Here is a 13,391-nt window from a genome sequence, read left to right as displayed (position 1 = left end):
ACTGGCTACCCGTCAACAAAAGGATCACCTTCAGACTCCTCACCCACGCACACAAAGCCCTCCACAACAAGGGACCCGAATACCTCAACCGTCGCCTCAGTTTCTACACGCCCACTGGTCAACTTCGTTCCGCCAACCTCGCACTCGCTGCCGTCCCTCGCATCCACCGCACTACAGCGGGTGGAAAATCCTTCTCCTACCTGGCAGCCAAGACATGGAACTCCCTCCCCGCCAACCTCAGGACCAACCAGGACCACCTCACATTCCGGAGGCAGCTCAAAACCTGGCTCTTCGAGCAGCAGTAACCCCCTCCCCTAGCGCCTTGAGACCCTCACGGGTGAGTAGCGCGCTTTATAAATATTATTGATTGATACAAGATTCTATATTTTACTTTTTGGGACAGGTAATAAGTTCAGCTGAGCTGATCTGAGATGACACGTTGGAATACAATGCTGAATTCTCCAGGACATGAAAGCTGGGCATTTGCTGTGAATTACTTTAATGACAATACAGGCTGATTTAAAAACAGACCTCTCGGCTACAGAGAGCCAGTGTAGCTTTTTTATCAGAGGCTTAGTATTGCCGTTTCTTGGTTGACAGAAGATAAACCAGGAGGCCTGATTTTGAGCCAACTGCAACCTGTGGCTTAAGCCAATAGGGAGTCCCAGATAAAGGTCATTAGAGCCGTCAATCCGAGACATCACTAAGGCAATATTCATTTGGATGACAGCATCCACCATGAAGTATCTCCTTATTTTCCTTATTCTCCAGAGTTGGAGAAAACAAGAGGATGAGACAGACCCTATGTGCAGGTTCAGGGATAGATCCTGATCAATGAGAATCCCAAGACTTTTCACTGCTTTGTTGGGTGTTGGGGGGATCCTATCCCAGGGGGCAAAAGGCCATTGATGCAGTTTGTTCTTCATTACCACAATTGTTGTTTTGTCAGAGCTTAGCTTCAACTGGTGGTTATTCATCCAGTCTTGAATATATAATATAGTGTTTTGGAAAAAAGCCTGAGATTCAATTGTGAAAATTATTTGCACATTGTCAGATATGCATTTTCATTGTTTGCTTTTGTAAGGAATGTATCAGTGAGAGAATGTAGAGAATGCACAAGTGAGGGGAAAGGGAGGATCTCTGAGGGACTCCACAATTTAGTTGGACCTTAGCTGAACAAAAAGAGGAGAAGTGGACTGATTGCACCCAGTCCCTGGGCCCAGCCATTCAAGAGAAGTGCCCTGCAGACCTTCAGTGCTGACATGGTCGATCAAAATAGCAGGGTCGACCATGTCAAAGGCTGCTGAGAGATCTAAAAGGACCAGTGCCTTTGTGATGCCATTATCTGCTTTTTTTTCCTCATATCATTCCTTACAGAAATGATGACTGTCTCAGTTTAACATACGGGGCAAACACCAGCCTGATGGGTGTTAAGAAAACCAGACTTCTCCAAAAGGAACATAAATGTTGAGAAACATGGGTCTCTGGAAATTTTGCAAGATAAGGAAGCAGTGAGATTGGCCTGTAGGTTTTCAGAATGGCCATGTCCTCCTTAGGTTTTTTAAAAGAAGGAGGACAACAGCTCCCCTAAAATGCTGAGGGACCTTGCCCTGATTAAGAGATAGGCTAAGAAAGGAGGTGGTTATCTCGGGAAAGTGAGAGAAAACTGTTTTTAGAATATGTGGGGGTCAGATGTCATTCGGAGAGCCTGATTTGACTATGTTCATCAGTTCAGTAAGGGGCTCTTTGCTAATAGCTGGGAAAGCAGAGAGTGTCAAGGGGCTTTCATCTTCTGAAGAAGTGAGAAACGTATGTGAGCTGTATCGGATACTGTCTTTCATTTCTTTTATTTTCTCAATAAAAATGAGCACAAGTCGCTGCATAGATTTTGCGTGGGAGCTGCAGGTAAAGTTATTCTATCTGAGTTGGAAAGTTCTCTCACAGCCTCAAAGGTGGCCTTGGATTTGTTTCCAGAATTCAACACTGTATTCGAAAATTATATATATTTTGCTTGTAGAACTACATTTTTGCAAGTTTTTAGTCGCCGGGCAAAGACTTTCCTACTTTTAGGAAGGTAGGTGTTTCACCATTTCCATTCTGCCTGCTTGAGTTCAAGTTTTGCAGTTTTCAACTCCTCCAAAAACTATTTACATGCTTCAGGGTGGTGGGTACATTTAGGTTTGAGGAGAGGGACATGAGCATCACTGAATATCCTTAGTCAATCCAATATTGCTTCCTGAGAGTCATCCACGTTCTTAGGTAAGGCATGAGTCAGCGTATTGCAAAACAAAATTAAGATCTGTACCATTCCAATTCTTGAAGAGAGTACCAGGCAAGACGGGGGGGGGGGGGTCAAAAGAGATAAATCTTTCAAAATAACTTTAATAAATTAATGGTCTGACCAAATGAAAGAGGAAACCTTAAGGTTAACTATGGTTAGATTAGTGGACCAAACCTGATCTAAAGTGTGACCTTTAATGTGAGTTGGTTCAAATACCTCTGATCAAAATTAAGATTAGTTAGTGACTCAGTCAAGTCTATAGACATTTGCCCACCAATGTCCTCATTTACCCAGTAATTAAAATCACGAAGGAGAAGGATTTTTTGCATAGTCAAAGGCCAATGCAGATAGTGACTCAGCTAAACGTTGGGGGACGTTCTGCATTTGTCCCAGAGTTCTGTACATAAAGACAATTACCAGCAGAGATGTCAGAGAATCAAGTTTAATCACAATATTTTCCACCATGGGTATCAATACCTGGGTGAGTTTGTGGAATCGAAGGTGTTAGGTTTTTAACCATTGCCGCCATCCATCCACCTTATTTCCCCTGCAGCTGAATAGTGTTAGAAAAATAGACATTATCAGGAAGGGCTGCTAAGATGTCTGGCACAAAATCATCCGTCAGCCAGGTCTCTGTCATAAGTAAAATACCTGGTGCTACAGAATTGAGCAAATGAAAAATCTCCAGTTGATGCTTGACTATTGACTATGTATTAAGATAGGTAATTATAGTGCATTCCTTCCCCCGAGCCTTAGCACACTTTTGGCAGCCATGCACCAATGCACACACCCTTGCTCCATAGTGCAAGTGTGTGTGTGCATTCTCTATAGCTTAGGTTTTGTACTGTAAGTGGTCCCTTTCAGTAAAAAAAAACATGCTTTAAGGTTTTTCCTACTTTGTGTGTGTCCTGGTCACTGCAGCACACATGCAAAGTTGGGAGCACGAGGGGAAATTAACACATTTCACATCTTAGAGGTGTGCGATTTTGGCACAAATCCCTGTCCGGCAATGCTTGTAGTTAGGAATATGAGTCATAATACATGGTTGGCTGCATGGGAACACCTGTGCATCACCCATAAAACACCCCTTTCTAGCAAAGAAACACAAAGCAGGGCATAGTGCAAATGTGCATTACTTTTAGATACTATCCTGGTGTGATACTATCCTGGTTTGTGTTGTAAATCTCACCCTAACACTGCGCTGGGTTTGCATCACAAAAGTGAATCAATCCCAGTGCAAAGTGTTAGTAAATCTGGATCCATGTGTTGAGGTGACCTCATATCTTATAGTCATAATAGATCACGTAAAAGCTTTGCCATGATGTGCCGTTTTTCACAATATGGTGGACATGACTTGATCTATCCTTTTTCCCATGATATGCCCACCATGCTATTTTGTACTCATACCCATATGTCGTCTATACCACGATGTCCCCATTTTACCCCCATGCCCCCTCTTCATGTTCGGAATCTGCCCTCAATATATTTTAGTCATGATGTGCTTTGTTCATCCAAACGCTACCTATGTCATAATATGTCCCAGCTGCCATGTGCTAGCTAGTTGCCATGTACCCATTTCCCTTCCATGCCATGCAATGATGTACCCATTATCGCAAGACATACGCTTAATGTGGCCATTGCAACAATGATCTTTCCTCTCTACTCCTTAAATCTAAAGTCACTATCCTGGATTCTCTAGTTGAAAAAATCATGCATTTGTTGCAGAAATGTAATCCATCGAACAGGAGCTGCTGTGCTTTTGTGCATAAAACATGTAAATAACTTTGGAGACAGCTGAAATTCACACATAAGACAGACAATTTGTTGTGGCTACCCTGTATCAAAGAGCTCAGAAACCAAAGGGTCATACAGATTTATATCTGCTCAAATACCCACCTTAGTCCAGTCCAAAACCACACAAAGCGACGTTACACCACAAGGTAGGTAATTTGGAATGTCATCATCGGAACTAAGGGCCTGATTTAGAGTTTGGCAGAGGGGGTTACTCCAGTCACAAATGTAATGGTTATCCTCTCTGCTGTATTGCAATCCCATAATAGCCTAAGGAGATTGCAATGTGGCAGACAGGATATCCATCACGTTTGTGACGGAGTAACCTGTCCGCCAAACTCTAAATCAGGCCTTAGTTCTGTGACATTTATAGTTATGAAGGGAAACACATTAAGTGCAATTCCTTACTGATCACAAGAGAGTGTGAAAGTTAAAAGCGTTTCACACAGGCATACCTATTCAGTCTGCAAGCCTAAGACTAGGTATCCTTTTGCCTTTGAAAAACAAAAAATCAGTATCCCTGACATAGTGGGTATAGACAATGAATAGTTGCAGCAATGAGTTTAGAGTGCATTCTCAAAGTGGAGAAAGATTGTGAAGAGTGGGTCTACTGGGTGAAGAGCCTTTTTAGGGGATGAACAGCACATCTGGTGGTTGACATGCAGATATAAAAGGTGTTTTTAAGGATGGAGAGTGGCTGCATGTGGTGAAGAGCACTTGAGTAATATGCAAAGGAAAGGGAGCAAGTGAAGGGCTGAGTAAAAATATTCAGGGTAAAGAGTGGAAAAAGAGGGTGGTGAGGGCTTGCAGAGGGTGGGGGGCACATGTGCAGTATAGAGAGGATGCGTGATGTGGACAACAATGTATATGGTAGAGATTAGATTTGGAGAGTGGAGGCGGTGGATAAAAGGTAAGGAAATTGATTTACAAGGAGTATAGGGCACATAATGCAGGTGGCAGGTCTATGGGTTGAGTACAGAGAGCATGCAGACAGTGGACACCAGGTGTCCAGAGGACGTACAGCTTGTAGAGTGGACACAGGGTTGGTCTGAAGAGAAAATAGGCCTGGGCATTAAAGTGAAAGTGGACCCATTAATGAGTTAGCTAGCTACAAATGTGGCCCACAGATGCAAATCGGGGCAGTTCTGAACTTGTATAGTCATTTGTATAGGTACTCTGCAAGGTATGGGACCTGCATTCATTTGTGCTTGCTGCAGGCAATATCTGTGGTACTAGGGAAATCAACAGTAACAAGTGGCCCACTAGAACCACAAACTTGTCCACAAACAACCGAAAAGCTTCCCGAATACTGACTAATCAGACCAGCTGTTGTGAAATACCAGATTGCCATATAGGCCAGTCTGTCCCTGAGCAAACTATAGAAAGAACAGAAAGCGTGTAAAGTCTAAACACTAGCTGAAAAATAGAGCAGGGGTTCAACATGAAGAACGCAAGCTGCTCCTGGTCCAGAGTGGATGTGGATAAGTGGATGGTGAAGTGCTAAATTTGGATGGAGACCAAGGCATAAAAAAGGTGAAAAGTGTATTTACAGCTCAGGTCTCTGGTATGTGGCACAAAAAGAGAAGGATTATTTATCAGACAGAATGGAAACACATTAGAAAGCCTCAAGACCGCCACCTACTTATAGTGTACACCTGGTCCATCTCTCACCTTGGGGAGGAGGATTCAGTGACTCCCTTGCCTTTGTTTCTCCCTGCAGTCACGATTATCCTTGCTGATGCAATTATTCTAATTAGAAATTATTAATGAATGTTTATGTGTTTTGATAATGAAAAGTTTGCGGAGAAATTGATTGTAAAGTAAATAAAGTGCACGTTTGAAATTGTGACCATGGGGAATGCAGCCATTTATACGAAGTTATGCTAAAATAACTAAAGATGTGTGAAATAATGAAAATGTGAAAGAATAATGTAGTAAAATGTTATATTGAAATGTATCACCTAGGTTTTGTATTAACTTGTAGAAGTTAACTTAGCCGGAGTTAAGGGTTAGTCTTTTCCAGGCCTCGCACAAGGAGCTGATATTCTAACGCACTGCAGAGAAGCTAATGCAGGACTTGTCCTTGAGCCACCAAATGTTAAAGTTGCTTAGCTAGAATATTCTGCAATGTACCGACGGACAGGAGAAGATGAATTCAAATTGATACAATTATGTGTAGAGTAGGCTAAATGTACTTTCACAAGACTTGAACAATGAGAGCACTGACTGAAGAGGAACATGCAACATTTTCGATACCTGAAGAGCCGGATGATGAGGACATCGTACAGTGGACCAATCCATGTGCTGAGAAAGGACTAATATTAAAATTCGTAAATTTGAAAAATGTATATTATAGGTTAAAGTCATATCTGTTGACTGACTGAACAATCTGAAATTGGGTGATGAACTGGGAGACCCTAATAAAAAGTATTGACAAAGGGCTAAAACTTCAGGTGCAAGGGGAGACGTTGATGACGTCAGGAGATGCTGTATGAGTTTCTGCTTTTGTGTGCTCATAATCTTGAGAGCCTGATGTGTAGCTGATCAATTGATGAACTGAAGATGAAAACTGACTTTGTTGCTGATCCATTCTGTGGATAGGTAGCTATGAAAATGTGACAGATTAATTTATGCCTTTTCTTCTAGGTACCAACTGCGCTGTTTTATAGTTTTCTCATAGTGAGTGCTTGCCAAATTCACGTTTTCTAAATTGTTTTAGCATGAAACCCCACATGCTGATGCTAATCTGGTTTAGGTAGGTTTCTATAGGTGCCCTTGACAGTGACAAATGATTGAGGGACAGATTGCTGAACGCTGCTATTAATGTTATACTCATTTTGTTGGCTAATGCTAAGACTCTTTATCATATGTTTTCTCAAGTTCCAATTAGATTGTGCTATTGGTGGTTGCTAATAAACTAATTCACAAAAGTGATCCTCCAGTGGCGCTAGGGGCAGGTAAATATGCCTCATGGTGTCACAGCAAATGCTTTCACAAAGTGAAATAAAACTCCATAATGTGGTAATGTCAGTTAAAGATACAGTAGATGGTTTTACTGGAGTATTGCAAGGAAGTTTTGAAACCTTTGTGAAAACGATCTCGGTTGAGTGATTTTTGCACAATCTGGCTAGTAAAGGAATGTGGAGTTTGTGTATGAGGGACAGAGTGAGAATTCTTCAATTTAGTTCCATCATTATAAAATCAATTAGTGTTTGTTCTTATTTATGTTTCTATTGTTTTCTAACAAAACATCTGAAGTATGTCTCAGCGGCATCACTATGTTTCCGTTTCCAACGCCCACAGTTGGGAATCTTACTGCACGTTATTCTATGAAATTGCAGTTGTTCGTATTATTTTATTGTTTATACAAAAGAGACATAACCTCAGCATTTGTGGTACTCGAAAACTACTGCCTCGTAACTTTTTCAGGAAATGACAGGAAATCGCATGAGGGCTTAATAGACGCATGGTACCTGTAAACTGACAATATTGCTGTCCTAATGACATTTTAATGTATTTTCTTTCCTTGGTGCTAGATGTATCTGAAAGCAATGAAAGCCTACACTTTACACTAAGAGCTTGTGATCTACTCTTAAAAAGAGGATGGCAGTTTTCTTACATTGTAGCATATCGGATTGCATTTAAGTGCATAATAAATTTAGACAATGATAAACAATACTGAAGGTTTGTAAATTACCAAAACCCCAGGGCAGACTGACGTGTGGGTTTATGTTGCATACGGAAGATCAAGTACTGTATTGTTCTATTTTTATTGCGCCACAAAGCATAGCATTTTATAGCACAATGAATCGTATAAATCAGGAAGTAAAGTTGGGTGTCCTTCAAAAAATTCAAGTTGGTGTTTGGGAGATAGAAGAACCCTGCAATCATTAATGGGTCTTCTAACATCATTTAAATGGCATATTTGTCCCATTCTGTCTATGGGGAATTTCATTGATAGTTTATTGGTGCGAGAGGCCACAGTCTTTGCGTGAGCCCAAACAAAGGTAAATTGTTTTCTAATCCATCAACCTTGGCACACCACTTGTAGCTTAGGTAAATGAGTGACCTTATGAGTGTGAACACAACACCTAGTGACATAAATGAAGAACTTAAACATCCAAATCAAGTTTAAGTAAAAGTGGAAATATTAGGTGGGAAAATGAAAGAGACAAGAAGACGTATGCGTCCTAAATTAGGTTTCATGTCGACACCGATAAAGTTATTAACAAAAGGAATAAAGAAAAATGATATGGGGATACAATCTATCAAAAATGAACAAAACGTGCCATTGTTTGAAAAGAAACAATCCTAAATATTATTGCATTAAAGAACAGCACATTATGAGTTTACACTGGTCAGCCTCAACAGAAGGGTGTTCACAGAGGGTGGACAGGTTTGAGGTAAGACAGATATTAGGCTGCAAATGTCTTCCCACCTGTTATCATGTTTCCAGTTGTCAGATGTGCTTACTACCACTGCAGCAATATTAGTAGGGTCCAATTCATAAAGATAAACATAAACGTTTGGTCTAAGTTTAGATTAAAGGTGCAAGTTTACGATTTTCACGTATCCACAAAGGTAAGATGATTAGTATCTTTACGTCGGGGCAAATTATCCGCACCCAAGACGGATCATCCACACTCGGGACAGATCATCCACACTCGGGCCAGATCATCTGCACTTGCACCGTATGAGGCAAAAATGCATATTGACACACCTGTGTAAGGGCCTATCATCCTCCCACCCAGCTGGAACTCCTTAGCCCACATCCAGTCGCAGCCTTGCTGCACACGTAAAAGCAAAGCTGCCACAAACAAACCCTTCCAGTCCTTTCAACATGGCACTGAATGTTTTTGATGATTTGCTCCTTGCTGTGCAACAGGATGATTTGAGAATGAGGAGGAGGAGAGTAGAGAGGATCTTCTGACAAAGGATCAACCTCTTTGGGATGTCCAGCCAAGATGTCACAGTCAGATACCATTTTCCCCCGATACCATCTTGGAAATGGTTAATGAGTGGGAGCAGAACCTTGACTCTGTGACCTGCAGCTCCCATGCCATCCAAGCCTATGTCAAGATCCTAGCAGCTCGCCATTTCTTTGCTATGGAGTCATTCTAGAGTGTCTCTGGTGACCTTTTGGGCATCTCCCAGGCAACCGAGTCCCGATGCCTGCATCGGGTACTGAGCTGCATCAATAGGAGAGTCCATCACCACATAGGAATGTCCCATATACTGGCCAGAAGGCAAAGGGTAGCTAGGGATTTCTACCTCATATCCTGCTTCCCACTTGTGCTGGGTGCAATTGATTGCACTCATGTGACTTTACAGCCACGTGACCACAATTCACACATCTTCTGCAACAGACACTGCTGGCACTTCATCAACATTCAGGGTGTCTGTGAGTCTGTGTCTGTGTCAGCGGTAGAATTTGGCAACATGTGGCTCCTGGGTGAGTTCCAAGCACCACAGAACTATGATATGTATAGTTGTGTTTCTACATGTGCACAACCATTAGACAACACTAATCCTCATGTCATATACATGCCTCCAACAGACCCAGTATGTACCATCTCATAAGGCATGTACTGTACAGATGCATGCGAGACATTTACAAATGTTACTCTATTTCCTTCCTCAGGTAATGCTGTATATGCACTCTCCCCTCATCTCCTCACAGCATGCAGATGTTCAACCACTCTACCTCAGCAGAGGTACAATAGGGCACACAGATGTACACAAGCCGTTATTGAGTGCAGTTCCCGGCTCCGGAAGTCAAGATTCAGATGTCTCAACTATTGTACTCCTCTCAAGTTGTGTACAAGATCATAGTAGCCTATTGTGTTTTGAACAACATAGCATTAAATCATAGCTTACACATACCTCTGGACCCTCAGCTAGGTCTGAATCCGGGTAACCGGGCCATTGTACAAAATAAAGGGCAGGGTATGGAGGTGTGTTACCAGCTAGTTGACACTTTTTCCCCTGAAGAACATGTTGTGTCATGTCCTTCATGTGGTTTGTAGTCTCTTGTCAATGATGATTTGTGGACTTTCAACACTCTGTCCACATATGCCATCCAGAGTCTACTTTGTAAGCCATACATGACGTCTGTATACAACAGCTGTTGCCAAGAGTTGAAAGATTGGCCATGCATTACGTCATGTGCACATGTCAGAGATTAGCATGGAAAACATCTCTTAATGCTTCATTGACTCTGGGGATCAAATGTCTGCATGTGTGAGACGCCCTGGACAGTGTCACAAAAGGGGTGTGCTTCACAAAGGGCATCACCCGTTGTGATGAAGGTGCCACATCAGACGGTGAGTATCTGTATCCAAGGGAAAATTCTTGCTATGAGATTTCACAGTGTAATGATCCTGGCCCAAGTGGGGTTAATCACCTACAACTGTATCGCTTCTGTTCCAACGGCAGATGCCCCTGGCGAACCAGGCCCCTTGTATTTGTGTGTGTGGCAAATCATATTGTGGCATGGCCTTATATCTGAAATAGGTATACCATGGAACAAGTGGACCAGTGTTGAGACATGGAATGTCCATGCTCATAGCTGACATGTTTGGCAGCTGCACAAGGGATGTGCCACTCCAGGCCTGTGGTGAATTATAGTGGATTGGACATTGTGTCCCTGTTTCTCCATGGAATGACTGAGACTACAAGACCCTGAATACATTATGATCATCTGGCCCAGATCAGCACATCATGAATGGACCAGGTAAATTTTGCAGGGCTCCATGATCACAAATGGGCTTCCTCATGAATCAGACTGACACCTACTGGTCACATTCAAAATGTGTAGCCATTTTGTATTGTGTGTAATGGAGAGTTCATCACACATACAGGTCTCATGTTACCCAATGATAAAATGTCACTGTCTCCTGTCAAACCAAGAAGCACCTTGCAAGACATATGACATGGAGTGGCTGCCACTATCTGTGCAGGTAATGTTAGTCTAACAGAAACCCTGCTCCAAAGGTACATCTCGGACTATTGCAGGTAACAAGACATACTGCCCTGCAGCATGCAGTGAATAAACTCCATAGGCTGTCTCCTACAAATTGCCCCAGGTATGCATCATGAATCTCCACCGCTCTGTGCACCTCCAAGGAACATTTGCAGTACAGAAATGCCAGCAGATGCTCGTGCTGCCTATTCTGTAAAACAGATGGTGCTGGTGGAGATGTGGTTGGTCATTTTGACCTTGGCGGGCTTTTGACCACCAGGGTAAATGTGGCGGTCCCACCACCAACAGGCTGGCAGTGCACACCGCCACATTATTAGTGGCGGATGGCCTCTGTCAACCTGACATATCTCCACTCATACCGCCATGGCGGTTGGAACCACCGGGTCAGAGATGATCATCTCTGACCCACCGGCGGTATTAGGAGCTGATCATCTCTGACCCGGTAGTCCACAGAAGAGTTGTGTTGATTTTTTCCCCACACGACGTTCTGTGCGTGGATTCTCCCTCTTAGGCTGCCAGCTTCTTCTTTCAGGGTCCCAGGAACTGGATGGGCACCACTTGGCAGAGTAGGAGTCTCTCCAGAGACTCCAGGTGCTGGCAGAGAGAAGTCTTTGCTGTCGCTGAGACTTCAAACAACAGGAGGCAAGCTCTAAATTAAGCCCTTGGAGATCTTCACAAGATGGAAGGCACACAAAGTCCAGTCTTTGCCCTCCTACTCTGGCAGAAGCAGCAACTGCAGGATAACTCCACAAATCACAGTCACAGGCAGGGCAGCTCTTCCCTTCAGCTCTTCTCCAGGCAGAGGTTCCTCTTGGTTTCCAAACCAACCGATTCTTAACTCATATAAAACTCTTAAAGAATCACCACTTATGGCTGCCCCCTACTCACGGAAAACCAAGCAACGCTTTGTAAGGCTCAAGCTGGGTGAAGTTCCAATGCAGGACCTCATGCCAAAATGGAAGAAGGGGCCGCAAGTAGGCACCCATGAGTGCCGCCTATGTCATCTGGCAGAAGAAAACTTGGTGCATGTGGTCTGCATTTGCCCAGCTTTGGCTGTTGAAAGAAGACGTTTACTGAAAAAAGAACTAAACAGCTTAGGGATCCGATTCTGTGGACAAGCACTAACCGAAGCATTCAATCCATGAAACACCATATTGAATATTAGGCTGGTTCAACTGCTGGACATTTTTTCGTTCAAAATTTCCTCTGCTGAAATAACCCAGTGATAGGTAGGGCGAAAATGGTAATAAAATCCTTCGACCCTGTATGAATACATCAAAGAATGGAAGGTTCCTAGGCAATATTGCAGGGTATACAGCCAGCACAGTAACAAAGTCTTGTAACAACTATTGGAATTAAGTAGTGGCAAACCAAATCTGTAGAATGTTTTATACTATTTTTATTTCATAACATTTATTGTAGCATAAATGTCTTATTGCACCAATATCTTTCTATAAAATTTTATGTTGAAGGAATATTTTCTTTTTATTATGGTTTTAATTAACTAATAAAATAAACATTCTTTCTCTCTCTCTGTCAGGTTCCTTTGTGTGGGAAAGATGCAAAGGTCTTTGAAATGTTAGTGGGGCTGGGTACAGCCCAACTTGAGTCATCCTGCCCGAATGGTTCATCCTGGACACACCCAAGGCCTCTTTGTGTCACTGTCTGGAAGGACTACAGAATGCCAAACAGCAGAGCTATTCACAGTTATATGACCTGGGACACTGTCAGAAGGCACAAATGGTTAGGGAAAGGAACATGCCAACTTTCTAAAAGTGCCATTTTCATAATTTATGATTTAAACCCCGACTGTACCATTAAAGAGGATTTTAAATTACAATGCATTTGAGTGTAAAAGCAAATCTCTATTGGTTACAAAACCAAATGTAGCATGTTTTTCTTGTAATGAGGTAACCCAGTTTTAGTCAATGGGAGAGTTAGGCCTTCATACAGGATAAAATGCAATTAGGAGTTTTTCTCTGCCGAGAAATATAACATTTAAACCTGCAATTCTTAGTTTATAAACAGTATGCACCCTGCTCTCTGGGTGGTTAGGGCCTACCTCTGGTGTGGCATGCAAGTTTTAAAAAGGAACATGTAGGCTGATCGAAAGGGTTATTTTGCCAAGTCAGAATGGCAGTTTAAACCAACACTAGAGGCAGCAGTAGCAGGTCTGAGATATATTTCAAAGCCCTACTTTAGTAGGGTGCTCAATGAGTGTTGAAGACACAGTAGTAGCATTTAATTTACAGGACCAGTGTACATCTAGCACCATTTACTAGAGACTTACACATGAATTAAATGCACCAATTGGGTGTAGAGAAATTGTCCAATGTT

The sequence above is a fragment of the Pleurodeles waltl genome, chromosome 5 (assembly GCF_031143425.1).
Source record: "Pleurodeles waltl isolate 20211129_DDA chromosome 5, aPleWal1.hap1.20221129, whole genome shotgun sequence".
Taxonomy (NCBI): Eukaryota; Metazoa; Chordata; class Amphibia; order Caudata; family Salamandridae; genus Pleurodeles; species Pleurodeles waltl.
Note: the sequence above shows the minus strand (reverse complement) of the source record.